At 34.5% G+C, this 19,164-nt stretch overlaps 1 pseudogene; it reads right to left on the bottom strand.

The window, feature by feature from the left end:
* Positions 1–1,315: 1,315 nt before the first annotated feature.
* On the bottom strand, positions 1,316–19,067 carry LOC114091430 (large ribosomal subunit protein eL19-like; annotated as a pseudogene).
* Positions 19,068–19,164: the final 97 nt, after the last annotated feature.

The following is a 19,164-nucleotide window of genomic DNA, read 5'->3' as shown; positions in this document are numbered from 1 at the left end:
GGTTCTGTAGTTTTCATTGTATAAGTCTTTCACCTCTTTTGTTAGGTTGATTCCCAAGTATTTTATTTTTTTTTTGAAGATATTGTGAATGGAGTGATTGTCCTCATTTCCATTTCAGAGGATTTGTCGCTGATATACAGTAACAATACCTGGTCCTTTACATTTTAACTCAGGCTTTGCAGCTTAGAAAATTTACAATACCCGGTCTTTTACACTTTAACTTCAATTTCTTTTACTCTTACAGTGTTTTCTGGGTTTTTTTCTTTATTTTGTAGCTTAATTCATTTCTTTACTTTTTGAAAGTTTTCAGTTGAATCTATTCTCCCTTTTAAGCCTGTTATTCTTTTTTGTTTCTGGAGCATCTTTGTTTTTGTCAACCCTTATTTCATATCTTCCTGAGGTTTCTTGTCTATTTTCTGAATTTTTGAATTTATGATTTGAAGTTGTTTTCATAATTTTAGAACTTTTACTTCAAGCTGAGATGGTATGGCAGGGTTTTTTTGCTTTGATTGTGTTATGCTTGGTTTCCGGAAAGAGTTTCCAACATGTAAGTTTTCATTTTCATTTTCTATTTTCTTCTAATAATAGTTCCCTATGGTTTTTGGTCTTCTGTTTGCTGTTTATTCTTTCAATGTCTCATGTTTTCAAAATGAGCAATAGGAGTTGGGGGTGAGATGTTTTTGTGACTTCTTAGTTTCTTAGTTCACTATACCCAGAGTTTTGGTGAAATGCAATGCATTTTAATTCATGTTATTTTTATTTGGTCAAGGGAAAAAAACTGATGTGCTTTATCACTTTGTGACTTAATTTTGTTTCGTAATTCATTTAATTTTCATCACTTGTTCGTTTTTTTTTTTTCTTTTATACCAACACATTAAGTGATATCTCCTGTTTCTAAATTGTCCCATTATTCCCTTGAAATAATCCTTCCCTAAGACTTCTCATACACTTTCAAGTTTTTTTTTATTCCACTTCAATTATTTTCCTGATTTTGTGCTATATATCTCACCTGTACTAAATATTTCCCCACCCAGGTCAGGTTCCTCTTTCCCTGGGAATGATTTTATCCATGTTCTGCCATAGGTAGTACATGAGACCTCTACTTTTCTGTGATTTCTTTGCTGAGTCTGGTGTGGCATGGACTCAAACTGACTCTCTAATTTCAAAATATTTATTGACTACTATCTCTTTTCTTTAACATTGCTGTAACAAATTACCATAAACCAGATGGGTTAAAACAATAAAAATGAATTTTCTCTTAGTTTTTGAAACTAAAAATCTGAAATGAAAGTGGTAGCAGGGCCATGATCATCTCTCAAGTCTCTAGGAAAGAATCCTCCCTTTCCTGTTCCTTGTTTCTGGTCGTTGTCAGCAATTGCAGGCTTTCTTATACAAGTGTTTGAAGACCCCACAAAGTGAAAGACCTAAGCAATTTCATTCTGCTTGGGATCTTATTTTGCTCTGAAACTTAACCTCTGACTTATTGTAGTCCTAAAGTCAGGAAAAAAAACCACAGAAAAGCTCTGTGGAAACAGTTCTCAAAAAGCCGCAGATAGGCCAAGATAACCACATATCTGAAATTCCAGATGGCTTCCACCTAGGTGTGGTGACCAGTATCTAAACTAGAAGCCCTGCAGTTTAGCACGTACACCCCTCTTGGCTTAAACCAATCAGTTTAAATGAATCCCCCTTTTGTACTGACCAATCACCCCTACCAAACTTTTTCCCGCCAGTGAATGTGCTAATCATGTTTTAGAGTTGTTATTTGATTTTCCCGCGGTGTGTGATGATTTGCTAAAAGAGGCTATGATGTATGTGAAGTCCCTGCCCTCTCCAAAGAATGTATAAAACTGCTGCAAACCATGGGCTCAGGGCCTCTCAGTGTCACCAGTTGCTGTGTGTGCACGTGGAGGACCAAGCTAGCTCGCAATAAACACCTCTTTGCTGCTTACATCGATCTTGGGTCTCTGGTGGTCTTTGGGGGTCCCGAATTCGAGCATAACAAAAGACATTCAGATTTAGTTAGCTGTCACTGTCTTAAGGGGACCTGGATCACCACAATAATAACGAAAACTAAGAAAATAATTTCTGGAAATACTTTAACAATTTTGCCCAAAGATGGTCTTATCTAAACCAACTGAAAAGCCAGCTGACATAATGGACCTTGGAGATTATCTTGATGACAACATAGATGCAGGATGCTAGTAGTAAATTAAATTTTAACAGTTGGTTAGCCAGTGATTTTTATTTTCATAAACAATGTCTATATCTGTTCTATAAGTTGACAGATTTAACACAATTTCTTCCCTATCCTTTGTACTCTATAGAATCACAAACATTTTATCAAAAGATAAAGTTTCTGGTTCATTTTTTTCTATCCACTCACATGTCTCTATATTTCTAAATCCCAATGTGATGATACTTAATTATCATTATTGTATTCTTTCCAGCTAGCCTCAGGCAGAATCTTGAAGTTAGTAATTATCCTAGGGAAATTACATAGATTCTTAAAGAACAAAATTGCTAAAAACCCCCCTTGTTACTTACAAGGAATTTATAAAATTATTATGTGTTTACAGATTGGATGAATCATGGTATCCATTTAAAATATTCATTCTTTAGTGCATTATTTGCATTTGAATGATATATGTTCACATTTATGATTGATATATCTTTCTATAACAATTACAAAAATGTGTGGTGCATATATGCACAGTTCTATTTAATGAGTTATCTAGTGAAGAAACACTTTTCTTCAGCAGCTATGTGGAAAGTATGAGAACAAGTATAAAATGACAGATGATTCCTGATATCAACATGTTTGTGAAATAGGGATCCAAAGGCAGGGAATTGACGGGGTTTTTAGCCCTCCGTTTCCTCCTGACCTGAGGGAGAGATGGAGAAAGCACGCCCTGCCCAGTAGACTAGCCGCCCATACCCAGCCCTCCCTCACCAAGGATAATCAGAAGCATGCCAGGGAGACCAGTCAAAGCAGGATCTCAGTTTATTGAGAAAACACACACAGCTAATATAATGTACAGGAGCCAATCAGGGTAAAGGTCAGCAGGGTGGGGAGAATTTACATCTACACCCCTCCTACAGGCAGTAATGGGAGACAGGAGCTGTCCTGTCCCTGAGGGCAGAAGAGTTCTGAGCCTATCCTAGGGGTGATCTGATTTTTTGTCACAACCCAGGCAATGCCTCCTGGCTGATTGCCAGGTGTCATCTAGCCATGTGAGGCCCCAGGACCAGAAAGTGGGTAGCAAGTTAGGTTTCTTCCTTTCTGATGCAACATGCCCCACATGTTACATCATGCCCTACAGGGAATATATCCAAATATTTTTAGGCTACTTTTTTTGAAACCTAAAATCTTTGCAAATCATCCAAATAACATGATTTATGTACATATCCATTATCAAAATCATGCTACAAGGTAACCTTATCAAGGGAAATAGTAGTGTGATGTACACACACACACACACACACACACACACAAAATACAGCTCCTGTCTGTTTATATGAACTTAGATGAAATAAAAGCTGAATTAGATCTCCCTTATCTGGCAATCTTTCTCTGTGTTTCAATGCTTATTCTCAGAAACATTGCAGCACAGTTCTTCTCACCTTTTACTGTAATATGTGCTGTGAATACCATTAGTCCACGAACTTCCACATTGATAGAGCAATTGTCATGGGACTTCTTGTGTATATAAGGAGTAGTCAGTTTTAATTTTTCTATATTCTTTCCTACTTGTCCTACTTTGAACCTGTTTATCTGTATATTCATTAGTCACTCTGACTCTGCTTTGTTCTGTTTAGAAGGTGGCTAAAACACTCTGGATTTTCCAGTCACTCCTCTCTTCCTAAGGGAAGTTATCGTGAGAGATTGGACGGTAGGACAAGTAGCTGTTTTTCCACTGTGGTTCCAGAACTGCCAGATGGCCAGATAGGTCTGCCATAGCTTAGCTTTCATTCAGCAAAAGTATCATATCTCTTTACTGTAGAATTGGCTGGGGATTCCTGCTATTGCCAATATATTGGTTACCTCACTGCCTCTCATTGATTTTTCAGTTCTTCCATCAACTGGGAAAAAAATCAACTACATCAACGCCCATCTGCTTTAGGGGCTGGGGTTCTGTCTCAGCGGTAGAGAGCTTGCCTCGCACGTGCAAGACCCTGGGTTTGATCCTCAGCACCACATAAAAATAAATAAGTGAAATAAAGGTATTGTATCCAACTACAACTAAAAAAATAAATAAATATTTTTTTAAAAAGACCATCTGCTTTAAATGCTATGTTATATTTCCTGGTTTCATCTTGGTTGGTCAGACCAGAATTAATATACACACAATGAGGCATTTCAGTGGAATGGTTAGACAACAGGGAAAGCTTAGAAAATAAACTACAAATTTCAGGATTTTTACTTTCTTCTGAATAAATGTATCCCTAAACACCACAATAATCTTGTATTTTAAGATGCTATTAAATAGGCATAGACTTTTTGTATATTTTGACAATAGTAACCATCTATGAGCATGAAAATTTTCATTCTTAGTTATGTTGTCTGTTTTCTTCCAATGGGAGAAACTATTTCAATGAATTATTAGTTGAGATTTAACCAGTACCTTTCCCTGTAGTAAATCAACCACTTACCATATATTTGTTGAATTCTTTCTGTGTACAAAACATGGCTATTGGATAAGAAAAAATAAAGACATAAGAATTTATTTATAAGGAAAAAAAGTGAAAAAACAAAAATGTACCTTTGCTGTGAAATATTTACCGATCTCTAAAGAAAAACATTGGGATTTCAATTTAGAAACTTTTTCTTGATTAACTTCTACATAAGGATAAAAATGGATTAACTTATTTTTTTACAAGCAGATAGAACCTAATACTCACATGTTTAACTGCAGCTCCTAAATTCTCCCTTATCTTTTTTCATGATAGCATTTGTAGGCTAACAGTTAGCTTGGAGTGCCTTTCATTCTACTCACATTTTTGTATGAGAAAAACTGAAGCCAAACAATCAGTTTGAAGAGAACTGTAATTTACATCCTGAATCATAAAATACCATAGTTTACTTGATTACAGTGTGCCGTTTTTTGTTTTTTTTTTTTTTAAATTCAGAGATTTAAACATGTCTTCTTTGACTCTATAGCACAAAATATATATAATTACAAAATCCTCTGGATTCTGCATATTCTAAACAAAGGACCACTTTTACCACACACATAAGACCATAAATGTAAAGCTGATATGGAGCTACATTTAGCTCAGTGAAACAGGAAGATAATGAATGCTAATTTTCTGATCTGAAGGTATTCAAACACTCCCCCAAGGTAACATGAACAATGTAACATGGTTTAATAGGGCACAATGTTGAATATTTTATTGTTAAAATTTCTGATTTTTCTTCCTAAGAAAACAAGTGGTGAAGTGCTTTATTATTTTGTTTATTTATTTTGCAATGGATAAATCCTTGTTTCATTTCAATGGCTGATCTACATAATCACCAAGGTTACTTGTACAGACAAGAAGATAACAAGAAGAGATTTATTTTTGTTATCTTCTTTCTTAACAGAGTCTTGATGATCTCCTTGGCCTGTATATGCTCCTCATGGTACTTGTCCTGCCTCCCTGATGGTAGATCTACTGGTCTCTGCTTGGTCAGCTAGGAGCTTCCTGTTGGTCTTTTCTGCGTTTAGTTTGTAGATGTAGTCCATGAGAATATGCTTGTTTTTGAACACATTACCCTTCAAGTACAGGCTGTGATACATCTGGCAGTCAGTTTTCTTAGATCCACAGTATTTCTTGAGAAGCCTGTAAAGAATCCTCATCCTCCTTATTTGGGTTGATTTCTCCAGCATTTAAGGATTGGCACACTCTTTCCTTGCCTATGTCCATAAACCTACCTTTTTGGGAAGCCAAGGCACTTTCCTGGTATGAAGTCTGGGAATAGACAGTCACAAGCTTGTGGATGAACAGCTAATCTTTCATCAGATTCCAGATCTTCTGCCAAAAGTTGGCATTAGCTATTTAATCTGTCTCATTGGGATCTAACAGACCATTTTGCCACAGCTGAGGACACTGAGGCAAGCCACTTCTGAAGCCTGAGCATACTTATGGTTGTGGCTGTGACAACAAAGGGAAAGCTTATGAAGTACTATAAATGTGTAAAGTATTAATCAAATATGCTAGAAAATTAAAAATGAGATTATGGTTTGCCATACAACAGATATGATAGGCAGTTAGAAAGTATACATTATTTTTGACTGTAAATACACAGTTTGCATATAGATTTGAGTGGTTTTATAATCAAATTACTGCCTGTTCATTTGAAAACCTCTTAATTAATATTCTGCTTATATATTTTATTGTAATTCAGTTTTAAAAATCATACCAAGCAAAAGAAAGCCACATGAAAAAGAAAATATTTCTGGACAAGAGAATATGAGTTTAATGTTATCTAATGGTAGAAATTTAAAATTAATTAGTTGATTTCAAACAAGAAATTTGACAATAACTATCAAAAGAAAAATCGTTTAGGAATACAAAGAAAATTTTATAGAGATTTTTTGTTGTAAATTATTCTAATAAATGAAATATGTTTCTTCAAAAGTTAAATTGTATTTTATAGTCTTCTCCCATGCTTGAATAATTGGGAAATATAAAACATTAACATTAGTATAGATGAAAGTGAATTTTTATCACTACATTGGATTCTACTTACTTTTACTTCTTTGGTATTTGCAATTAGTACAAGGATTTGAAATATGTCTTATTTTAAGTATGAGAGCTAATCATAAGCAACAATGAAAAAAGAAAATTAAATTAAAAAAATAACAATTAGTAAGACTGAGGTAAGGTTCCAGTTTGCAATAGAAGGTTATCTATGAAATTGTTACTTTTATGTCAGTTTTCTCCTTCTCTTTTTGTTCTCCAATGTCTGGAGCATTTCTAATGTTCCCTGTTGGAAATCATTTATCAGTTTAATGAAACATTCAAGAAAGGCTAACCAGAGGGGAGGAGGAGGGAAGATCTGATCCTTTTGTAGCACACATAGTATAACTACCCATCTCTCAGTGTATCTGACAGACTCCAAACATTAAATTAACTGAAATGAAAACCTCATTCTGAACTGTGATATCCCATACATACCAAACAGCCTGTGAAATGCCTGAGATTTTATGTCCAAATCCATTAAACACACTGCAGAGAAAAGGATAGCAAATGCATGGTTGAATATATGCTCATAGAAAGCTTCCATACTTTGTTAACTTCATAGCTGAATTGATCCACAGGGTGCAAGGCCAGGCAATGAGTATAGTAAATGGCCTGGCAGAGCTGGGAATGAAATTGCATTCTGAATGAAATCGCAACATTGGAAAGAAGCTCAAAATCAGAATCATTTTCTATTTTGTGATCTTTCTACTGTTCATGTGAATTTAAGTATGTGGAAATGGAGCTTGTAAGTGATTGCTGCTCAAAGGCAATGACAGTTGTTGGAGTGATGAGGTTTTCATAAAGACTAGAGTTTGATGGAAACCTTCTCAAGCATCCCTCCCTTGATTGTTTGGGTATTTTTGGTATCTTGAAGAGCTTCACTAGATCACTAACATGATTTATTAAATTCTTCACTTCTTTTATTATTACCTTCATACTTTAACAAGTTTCAATGGCATACAGAGAAGTTTTCATTTTTTTCTGTCTTGATGAAAGACCATATACAACTATCTAAAAGTCAGCAGCATGAGGTTAATGGCAATGAACTAGAATAAAACTAAATGTCACCACATCTTACTTTTTTCTAAAGCCTTCTAAGTAGATAAGACATGTTCAGAAAGCTGTAAAATGTGCCCTTTGCTTACAAGAAAAAGGTCACTTCTGCATTAACAAATTGTAATAGGTTACTCATAAATGATCATATCAGTGACTGAAATATGGTGCCTTGCATATTTTAAATATTGGTACAATTACTTTGACCCTAACTAGTGATTCTTTTTTAAAAACCTGATAGGTAGTACTTGAAAGATTTGAAAGATTGAATGAATAAATATAAATTCAAGAATCAAATAAAACAAGTCACAAAGTCAACATAATCACATTTTTTGTCACTTACACAGCTTACCTTTCAAGACTACATATTTAATTTTGCATGACCATAAACCTGAAAATTATCATACTCAGGATATACACAACCACCTTTTGGACTACAACAGATATGATAGGCAGTTAGAAAGCATACATGGAAAGTTTATAAGGGCATGCTCTTTTGTAATATATTCTTTTGAAAAAATACATTGTAAAATACCTGTCATGAAAGGGCAGCTAAAAACCAAGTGTACATCTTCAACTAACAATTTCTATTTGAATTTTTTTGATACATTGAAAAAAATGGAAGCAGAACTATGGCTAGGCCATTTGACTCAGTCTCGCTGTCTACATCTTAAGTTTTTGTTTGTTTGTTTGTTTGGTGTTCATTTTTATACCATCTACTGATTATTGAAGAATTTCAGAACTCCTTCATTAGAGCCAATTCTTATGGTCATGGAAAATATCCAACTTGTTACTGTTAAAGTTTTGAGACCCTTTAAATGAGAAAATACAATTTACAATTGCATACACTGGTCACTAGGATTACAACAAAAATAACAGGCAGCAGGTTATGGATAAAGAATGACAAATATGCTTGGATAGCAGTCCTCACAACATTAAAAAAGAATTAGTATTTATAATCAGAACATTTGCAGAACTGGAAAACAGAAGCTCTGCTGGGTCTTTAGTTCCATGGTGGAATGCGTGGCTAGCACATGTCTGCCCAGCTGGATCTCCAGCACTACAATAAATAAATAAATAAGCAAAGTCTTGATTCTAGTAAATTGGGTATTCTAGTAAATAGCTATTAAACGCAATGCCAGTCCATACCCCAAATATCTCATGAAACAAAGTATTTAATACAAGATTAGAACTTGACAAGAATTTGTAAGGTAAAAAGCATAGCATCATTTTTTTTCCTGTGAAGCTTTCCTAAATAACTTTTATTTATTAACTTATGAAATAAGTATCTGTTGAATGCTGACCATATGACAGGACCTTGTTTACTTTGGATAATAACTGAAGAACAGAGATATGGTTCTTGTCCTCAACAAATATACAAAAAGAAATTAATCACTTCTTTCTCTTTACTCAAATAGGTGTTTATTCATGTTAAAAATAATTACAATCACTGATGTTCATTTTTGTGTTTTCCACTAAAATGTGAGCCCCTAGCCAGATCAGGACAAATGCAATATTTCCTGTTTGGATTTCCACCACATTGTTCAGTAACTAGTCATGATAGTTTCTTTGAAATGAACTATGAAGATAATGAATAAATGGTTGATGACAAATATATGCTTGAAACTTTCAGTTCAGATGCTATTAAATGTATAAGAAAAAATTTATGCCTAATTTTCTATTCTATTGAAATGCTTAAAATCATTTCCAGGACTAAGGGTTCAGTGAAATTTGATTGACTAGTGTGAAAACTTCTTTTCTTGGGAAAGAGATATATATGGAAAGAAACTTTAAGGTCAAAATAAGGAACTTTCCTCATACTTTATCTCCATGTTTCTTATAACTCCTTTCTCTTAAAATATTAAGGTAGGTTAATCTCAATTGAAGAAAATATAACAAATGTGTAACTGGTTTCAGAAAAAAAAAAAAAAAAAACTACTCAAAATTGAATGGTAAACAAACCATTAACAAAACATTAGGATTTCCACTGAAGTTCATGGTTGGGAAAAAACCCAAACAACAACAGCAACATAGAAAACACCATGCTGTGTGTGATTCTAGAAGAAGAGGGGAAAATGAAATGTTATATTTTATATTTTATTTAATAATTTGATCATAATTTTCCCAGTTTAAACAAGATGCCCCTGAGATCACTCTTTCAAGTTCCTTATAATTCTTATGAAGATAAAAATGGAGTTAAAAATAATAAGCAAAAAATAATAAGGTTGATATACTACTTATTGGTATAACTGGTAAGGAATGCATCCTTATAACAAGAAAAACAGAGCTGAAAGAAGTTCTGTAATGAACAATATGCAGAGCAACCCTGCCAACAAAACAGTCAGGATTTTATTAATCAGAAAACTGGAAAATCAGCCTACTTTGGCTTGGATATCATTTCTGAAATACTGTTACAATATTATTCCAAGAAAAATACCTTGCCTTTGGACTATATTTTTCATTTACATTCAGAGAAGTACAGTAATCCTTCTGTCACCTCCAAAAAGGTCTTGAAATAGAGTGGATAATGGCAGTACATTATAGATTACGAAGTATAAGCACCAAAAAAAATTGTGGACTAATGTAAAGCAGGTAAAGACCAAAGGACCATATGTGGTGAGTGCTTAGAATTTAATTTTTTTAGGTAGTTCATAGGTTAGAGTTTTCTAGGATGCTTATACAGTTGTAGTAAATACATGATTTTTTCATAGTAATAATTAGAATATGATCTATGCATATTAACCTTCTCCATTCATTGTTTGAAAAAAATTCACTTAGTATTATAGAATAGGTACACTATTAGTCCATGTATTTATTTGAATAGACTCATATTTGAGCATTGAATCCAACAAAAAAAGGACATTCCCAGAGAAATGAGACATTGTCCTCCATTTGTGTACACTGAGTTGAAATGCATTCTACTGTCATGTATAGCTAATTAGAACAAAAATTTTAAAAAGGATGTGTTATAAAACCATGTAAAATTCTACTTCTAAGTTATAAAATTTATATCATGTGAAAATTCTGATTTTCTACTTCTATTGAATGTGTATGATATATTAGGCTGATCGAAACAATATTCTGTCTTAAGGAAAATATTATATTTATCTCTCTCTTATGATTCCATATATTTTAACAGGAGTAAAAATTCTTTAAAAGGACTCTGAAAAGTACTGTGGATATGAGGAAAGGACAAGTACCCCTGAAGTCTAAGAATACACATTCTCCTGAAATTTTTTCTTACACAAAAGAAAAGTGAATGAAAAAAGAAAGAAAGAAAGAAAGAAAGAAAGAAAGAAAGAAAGAAAGAAAGAAAGAAAGAAAGAAAGAAAGAAACCTGATTGGAATTACCAATGAGATGCTGGAAATGCGTCCTCCATGAAACATGAACAGAAAGTCAAAAAAGTCTTTAAGCTGCAAATAAATGAAAATGAAAAAGTGAGCAATTTATCTGGATATCAGAAAATGGACATTCAATTGAAGATTCAGATATTCTTAGACAACAAATTAAAACTGGAAATAAACATTCAAATTTATAACTTAAAATTGCCCTTAAGTTGAAAACAATCATGTGTATACAAACTGAAAGGCTCCCTAGTAAATAAACCTAGACTCACTGAAAAATTTTAAGATTACAGAGAAAAATTTAAGTCATTAAATTAAAAGGGAAATATGTAACATAAACACATGGAATAAAATTGAGTTAGCCAGGCTCAGTGGTGCACACCTATAATCCCACCAGCACAAGAGGCTGACACAGGAGGATCATGAGTTCAAAGTCAGTGTCAGCAAAAGCGAGGTGCTAAGCAACTCAGTGAAACCCTGTCTCTAAACAAACAACAACAACAACAACAACAAAACCCCCAAACAACACTGGCTTATAAGGAGACTATCCTTTGCCTCTCCACTCTCTCCTCATGAAATAGATTCCTACCCTTTTTTTAAAAATTTTATTTAAAGACCAGGTCTCACTGAGTTGCTTAGGGACTAACTAAATTGCTGAGGCTGGCTTTGAACTCACAATCCTCCTGCCTCAGCATTCCCAGCCTAAGATAAGTTTTAATGTCACTGTTATATTCAACATTTGTTTTTGCCACTGTTACAAAAAGATCTGACAATAATAATTTTAAAGGATGAAAAGTTTATTTCGGCTCATGGTTTCAGATGTCTCAGTCCATAGACAGCCAACTGTACTGCTCTGTGCCTGAGGTGAGGCAGAACATCATGGCAGAGAGTTGTGGTGGAGGAAATCAGCTCAGGACATGACCACCAAGGAGCAGAGAGAGACTGCAGACCAGGGACAAAATCTATACCCTCAACATAAGCCCAGAGTGGCCCACCTCCTCCAGCCACACCCTACCTGCCTACAGTGACCATTGAGTTAATCCCTAACAGGGGAGTGATGCATTGATTAGGTTAAGGTTGTTATAACCCAGTCATTTCCCCCTTCTGAAATTTCTTGCATTGTCTCACACATGAGCTTTTGGGAGACAACTCATATATTACCCATAACAATCACCCTTGTACTCATCAAATTAAATCATGAAATATTTAATGATATTTATTTAAAATTCAGTTGTTCCCATAAAACTCCTTGATAAGTACTGGTAACTACAGGTGTGTAATATTACAATCAGGGAAGGATAGTTTAACTATTGCAATATGAGAAAACCATAATGGAAAAGGTAAATTTGAAAAAAATTGAAATGATATTGTGGGAAAAGTTAAAACCATAAATGCTGCCCTGGCATAGTGGCTCACACCTGTAATCCCAGCAATTTGGGAGGCTGAGGCAAGAGGATCATAAGTTCAAAGCCTGCCTCAGCAAATTAGTGAGGCCCTAAATAATTTAGTCAGATCCTGTGTCTAAATAAAATATAAAAAAGGGCTGGGGATGTGCTTCAGTGGTGAAGTGCCCCTGAGTTTAACCCCTGTACCACCCACCAAAAAATAATAGGAAGAAAAAGGAAAAAAAAGACTCATTGATTTTAAAGGAGTGCTATTTGACACATCTTAAAAATAAAAGAGAAATATGAGCCCCAAATTAAGAGATACATTATAATATTAGATAAACCATGAAAGAAAACAATTTCAAAAGACCCACATATGTGCCCCCATAATATTCTGAAAATGTTTAATCATGGAACACATAAATCACAGACAACACTATCCTTTACTCTGCAAGTTATATAAAGTTTCAGTTTAGTTTGTATTTAAAAATATCATTACTATTGTTGCTGACATAGGAAGAAGGGTGCTTTTAATATTTTCTATGGAGCTAATTTCAATAGACTTTTCTTTTGTAAATATTCTTCCTTTATATGGAATAAAGCTCTGATGCATCTTTCATATAGATAAAAACTCTGGATGTAACTTTTTCTAAATTTATTGGTTTAGTGGTATGTGTTTGTGTGTGTGTGTGTGTGTGTTAAAATACACATACCATAAAATTTGCCATTTCAACCATTTTCAAGCATTCAATTCAGTGATGTTAACATATTAATATTGTGCAAAAAATATCCACCATCTACCTCTAAAACTTTTATCTTTCCAAACTGAAATTCTGTACTTATTAAATAATAACTCTCACTTCTCCTTTAACCCCATGCCACAGCCAGAGGCATTCTACTTTTGTCTTTATGAAATTCACTACTCCAGGTACTTCACATAAGTGGAATCATCATGAAATACTTGTCTTTTTCTGTCTGACTTATTTTACTTAGCAAAGGTCATATGACTCTATATGTAGAATATCATAAGAATCACAAAACACTGTTAGAATTAAAGAATGAAATCAACAAAGTAGTAGGATACAAAGGCAACATACAAATATTATCTACTATTTATTTGAACCAATAACTATCTATCTGAAAAAAATCAAGAAAAACACAAAACATGTTGAAATAAACTTGATGAAAGAAGTGATAGATCTGTATACTGAAAAATGTAAAACATTCATAAAAATTGAAGAAGCCAGAAGTAAGTGCAAACATTTTCACAGAGTGTAAGAATTAATATTATTAAAGTGCCCCAACTATCTGAAGTGATATTCAAATTCAATGCAATCCCTATCAAAATCCCAATAGTAATTTTCACAGAAAGAGAAAAAGAGTAAATTTTTGGAACTACAAAAGACCTTGAATAGTCAAGGAAATATTAAGAAAGAAAAAACTAAGCTGGAGACATTTTTTATTTCAGATTATATTGCAAAGCTACAAAAATATATAAAAGACTGGCAAAAACAGAAATGGAATAACTGAATAGAATAAAAAGCTCATGAATGGGCTTAAATACATATGATCAAGTAATTTTGAAAAGGTCATTAAGAAAACATAATAGGAAAGGGGTAGTCTCTTCAACAAATATTGTTGAAAAACCATATCCACACCAAACAAAATAAATTAATTAATTAAAGTCTTATCTCATCCTATAGCATTACAGGACTAAACACAAGCCTCAAGAGTGTAAAACTCCTCAAAGATTCTCAAAGAAATTAGAGTGTAAAAGATTTTTGATATTAGCCTTGGCAAGTATTTTGATGTCACATCAAGATCTAAGACAACAAAACTAAAAAATAAACAAGTGGGACTATATCAAACACAAAAGCTTCCACATAACAAAAAAGAAAAAAATAATAAATTGACAGAATGAAAAGTGAGGTTATAGATTGGGAGAACATATTTATAAATCTTGAATCTGATATGGGACTAATATCCAAAACATAAGAAACTCACACAATAGTAAAAAAAATAATAATCCTATCAAAAATGGGCAAATGGCTGAGTGTGTTAAAACATACCTATAATCCCAGTGGCTTGGCATGCTGAGGCAGGAAGATCACAAGTTCAAGGCCAGCCTCAGCAACTTAGTGAGGCCCTAATGAACTGAGACCCTGTCTCAAAAGAAAAAATAAAAAGGACTGTGGATGTAGCTCAGTAGTAAAGCACCTGTGGATTCAATCCCTAGTCCTCCCCAACCAAAAAATGAATAAAGAAACTGAATAGACATTATTTTAATAAAATACATAATACTGGCCAGCAAGTATATAGATGGCGCTCAATATTCTTGATTGCTTTGGTTTACGAATGAGATGTTTCATGTGTGAGACAATGAAAGAAAGTTCATAGGTGACATGATCGGGTTATTCAAGCCTTAATCTAATCAACACATAATCCACTTGACTGGATTAACTTGGCAGTAACTATAGGCAGTTAGGTCTTTAATGGAGGCATAACTTTGGGGTACATATTTTGTCCTTGGGGAGTCGAGTTCTGCCTGCTTCCTGATTGCCATGTTCTACGCTACTGTTTTCCACCATGAATTTTTTCCTCATCTTGGGTGCAGAATTATGGAGTGGGCTGTATATGGACTGAGACGTCTCATACCTTGAGCTAAAATAAATTTTCCTCCTCTTTTTATTCCTATCAGATATTTTGGTCACAGCTATAATAAAGCTGACTAAAACACTGATCATCAGGTAAATGGAAATCAAGACCACAATGAGATAGCCCTATCACACCTCTTTAGATGGCTGTCATCAAAAAACAAGGAAACAAATAAGAGAAAACAGGTGCTAGTGAGGGTGTGGAGGATAGAGAACACTTGTTCACTGTTTACATGAATGTTGAATTGTTACAGCCATTATGAAATATAGCATGTTAAAATTTTTATCTTCATCTTTCTCAAAAAGTTAAAAGTATAACTACCATATGAACCAGCAATCTCTCTGCTGGGTTTATAGCCAAAAATATTAAATCAGTACTTTGTAAATATATCTACCTTCTTGTGCTTATTGTATTATTACACAAATAGCTAAGATCAAGAAATAGCCTAACTATACAATAATGGATGAATGGATAAAAAATTACTATCACACACATATCATGAATTATTATTCTCCCATTTACAGATGACTCTGAAGGATATTATGCTAAGTGAAACAAGTCAGAAACACAAAGAAAAACCTGTGTAATCCCACTTACATTGGGACTCAAGAATATATGGGAATAGAGGATAGAACAGTGGTTACCAGGGACAGACTTGGCAGAAAATGGGAAGAAGTAAACATTTGCAGTTAAATAAGATGAATAAATTCAGACATCTAATGGACATAATGAAGACTATAGTTAATAATCATGTATTGCATACTGAAAATTTGCTGAGACAGTAAATTTTAGTGCAAGGACAAAAAAACTGTGAAAAGGGAAAATGATGGATATATGTTAATTTGTTTGAGTTTAGTAATTATTTCACTACATATGTGTATAAAAATCATGTTTCATACCTTAATGTGTGGAATGAAAAATAAATTTAAAATTAAATAATTTAAAGTTTTTACATTTTGCAAAAATGGTACAATTTATGTGAAAGTGGAATATGATAATTTTAACATAATTTAAAAAGCAAAAATTGAGTATTTCTAAATAATCATAAATGTGGGGGAATTACATTCAGAAAAATTCTGAAACCAAATGAAGACAGAAAAGAAGAAAATGAATCAGATATAACAAACAGACAATAAGGATAGTACATTCAACCCAAATATATCAATAGCTACCATAAATATACATGGTTCAAACATTTCACTAAACATTTTAACATAAATTCAGTAATTAATTATGTGAAAAAGGATGATGAAGGGAAGGGAGGGAGGATAAGAAAAGGAAAGACAGTAGAATGAATCTGACATAATTTTCCTATGTACAATATGAATATGCCACAGTGAATCTCATCTTCATGTACCTACACACAAATGGTTTCCTGGGGCTGGAGTGGCTCAGTGAAAGAGTGCTTGCCTCGTACGGGTGAGGCACTAGGTTTGATTCTCAGCACCACTTATAAATAAATAAAATAAAGGTCCAACACTAAAAATATTTGTTAAAAAATGGTTTCCTAACTAGAATAAGACAGATTCCATGCATATATAATTATACAAAAATGGGTTTTCCTGTTATGTATAAAATAAGCAATAAAAATAAATAAATAAAATATACTTTTATCATAAAAAAGGATGAAAAAGATGTACCATGCAAACAGTATTCAAAAATATGATGAAGTAGCTACATTAACTTTCGATCAAATAGACTCAGAAAAAGTAGTACAACCAAGGATAAAGGAGGATATTTCATAATAAACAAAGTCTTCAACAAAATACAATAATACTAATTGTATATTTACCTTGTAACAGTGACAAAATAAATGAAGCCAAAATGTATATATCAAAAAGGAGAAACAGAAAATGCCCAATTATATTTGAATATTTCAGTGGTCTTTTTTTCAATAACTTATAGAACACATAGACACATAAATCAATATTTGGATAGAAATGTTCCATATCATGATATTGTTAGGGATTCCAAGTCCACACATTTGTCAAAATTTGTGGTGAGCCGTTCCTATAGACCGTGGCCGCCATTAGAAGATGGCGCCGGCTTCCACTGTGGCCTGTGATAAACAACTCCTTTTTTGGAGAGTTGGCACGTAATCCCTTATCACCCTATGAGAAAGCTCCACGTGGCAGCTTTGCATTGGGGCTTGAGATGCTTTATTAAGGCTGGGAGGGGCATCCAAGAGGGAGAAGAAGAAATATCAAGGGCCTGAATAAACTGCTGAAAGAAGATTCCTGAGTTGCGTCTTCCTTGCGGGCAAGGGGTCGCGACAAGTGGTGCCGAAACCCGGGAACCAGAACTTTCAGCAGTCAGGGGTGGTGCACCGATTAGTCCCAGGTAAGTGGGATCCGCAACCAAAGCAGGGTTAGTCCCAGGTGAGTGGGATCCACAACCAAAGCGGGGTTAGTCCCTAGTAAGTGGGACCCGCGACCAAAGCGGGGCAGCTCCTCTGTAAACACAGAGAGAGCATTACATTTTATTACAGCTGCACTGTGTACTTTCGCTTCTACTTTCGCTTTTGTTTTTTGTGCTTCTTTTGTTGTTGTGTCATGGGTGCCACATCTTCAAGTCCGCTTCTCCTGGCCCTAGATGGCCTGTTACGTTCCAAGGGCCTAGAAGTGAAACATAGTACTTTACAGAGATTTTTACAGAAGATAGATATCGCTGCACCGTGGTTTGCATTTTCGGGCAGCCTTACTGTACCTAGTTGGGATAAATTAGGCAAAGATCTTGACTTTGCTTCTGAGCAGGGCATATTAGAGGGTGGGATGATACCCCTTTGGAAAATGGTCCGTAGTTGCCTTACAGATGGTAAATGCCAAGAAGCTATGAGTGAGGGCCAAACCGTTCTTGAACAACTACATGAGGAAAAATCTGAAAGATCACATAGTGAAGTGGCAAAGAGTATCAAAAGTAACAGTAGTGAAAAGGCAAAAGAGCCTGAAGATAAAAATAGGAGAAGGCTCTATCCAGACTTGACCGAATTAAAAACGCCTGAGAACACAAGCGACTCAAAGAGTTCTGAGGACCTTAATATATTGTTGCAACAACTACGCAAGATAAAAGTAAAAAAGAAGAAAAAGGAGACACAAGGCGCGCATGCCTACTGTAAGAAGGGGGAAAGATCTAATATTGGTCAACAGAATTCTGAGGAGGAGGAAGTTGAAAATTTAGAAGAAGATATGATGCCTGTTGCCCCACCCCCGTATGTGGGGGGGAGCCAAGGTTCCGGGAGGTCTTTTCATGCGCAAGTTTGGAGGACAATTAATACAGATATGGGACTTGCATACCCTGTATTTCAGGACAATAACAGGGGAAGATATCATGAGCCTTTAGACTTTAAGATAGTTAAAACCTTGGCAGAATCCGTCCGCACTTATGGCATAGATGCCACTTTCACTCTCACTCAGGTGGAGGGACTTACTAGATTTTGTATGACTCCCTCAGATTGGGCTAGTCTAGTCCGTGCTTATGTTTCCCCAGGGAAATATTAAAAGTCCAAAGTTGGCTATTTAATGTTTCTGGCATTACCCAAGACTCGGAGCGAGATAAGAGGCTTAAAATTTTTGCAAATAATTCACAATTATCTAATGCTACATTACCCTCTGCAGCAGTCTGTCTCCAATCTCCGTTCCTGTTTCTTTTGGCTAATGTTACATTACAGGGGATGCTTAATTGTTCTAATGTTACTTGCTACTTGTCTGAGTGTTGGAATGGCTCCTGGACTATGGCAGTGATTATGAAAATTCCAACCTTTGTCCCGATCCCAGTTACTGCAGATCCAGAATCCTTTCCTATTGTTGAATTGATTAGAACCCATAGAGATTTTGGATTTACGGCAGCTATAATGACAGCTGTGGCAGTATCTGCTGCTGCAGCAGTTACAGCTGGAGTAGCCATAGCCAGTCAAGTACAAACTGCTGCCGCTATTAATCAGGTTATTCAACAAACATCCACCATACTTGAATCCCAAAGTAAAATTAATCAACACATTTTA

Source organism: Marmota flaviventris, chromosome X, assembly GCF_047511675.1.
Source record: "Marmota flaviventris isolate mMarFla1 chromosome X, mMarFla1.hap1, whole genome shotgun sequence".
NCBI classification, from domain to species: domain Eukaryota; kingdom Metazoa; phylum Chordata; class Mammalia; order Rodentia; family Sciuridae; genus Marmota; species Marmota flaviventris.
Note: the sequence above shows the minus strand (reverse complement) of the source record. Positions and strands in the feature narration are given on the sequence as shown.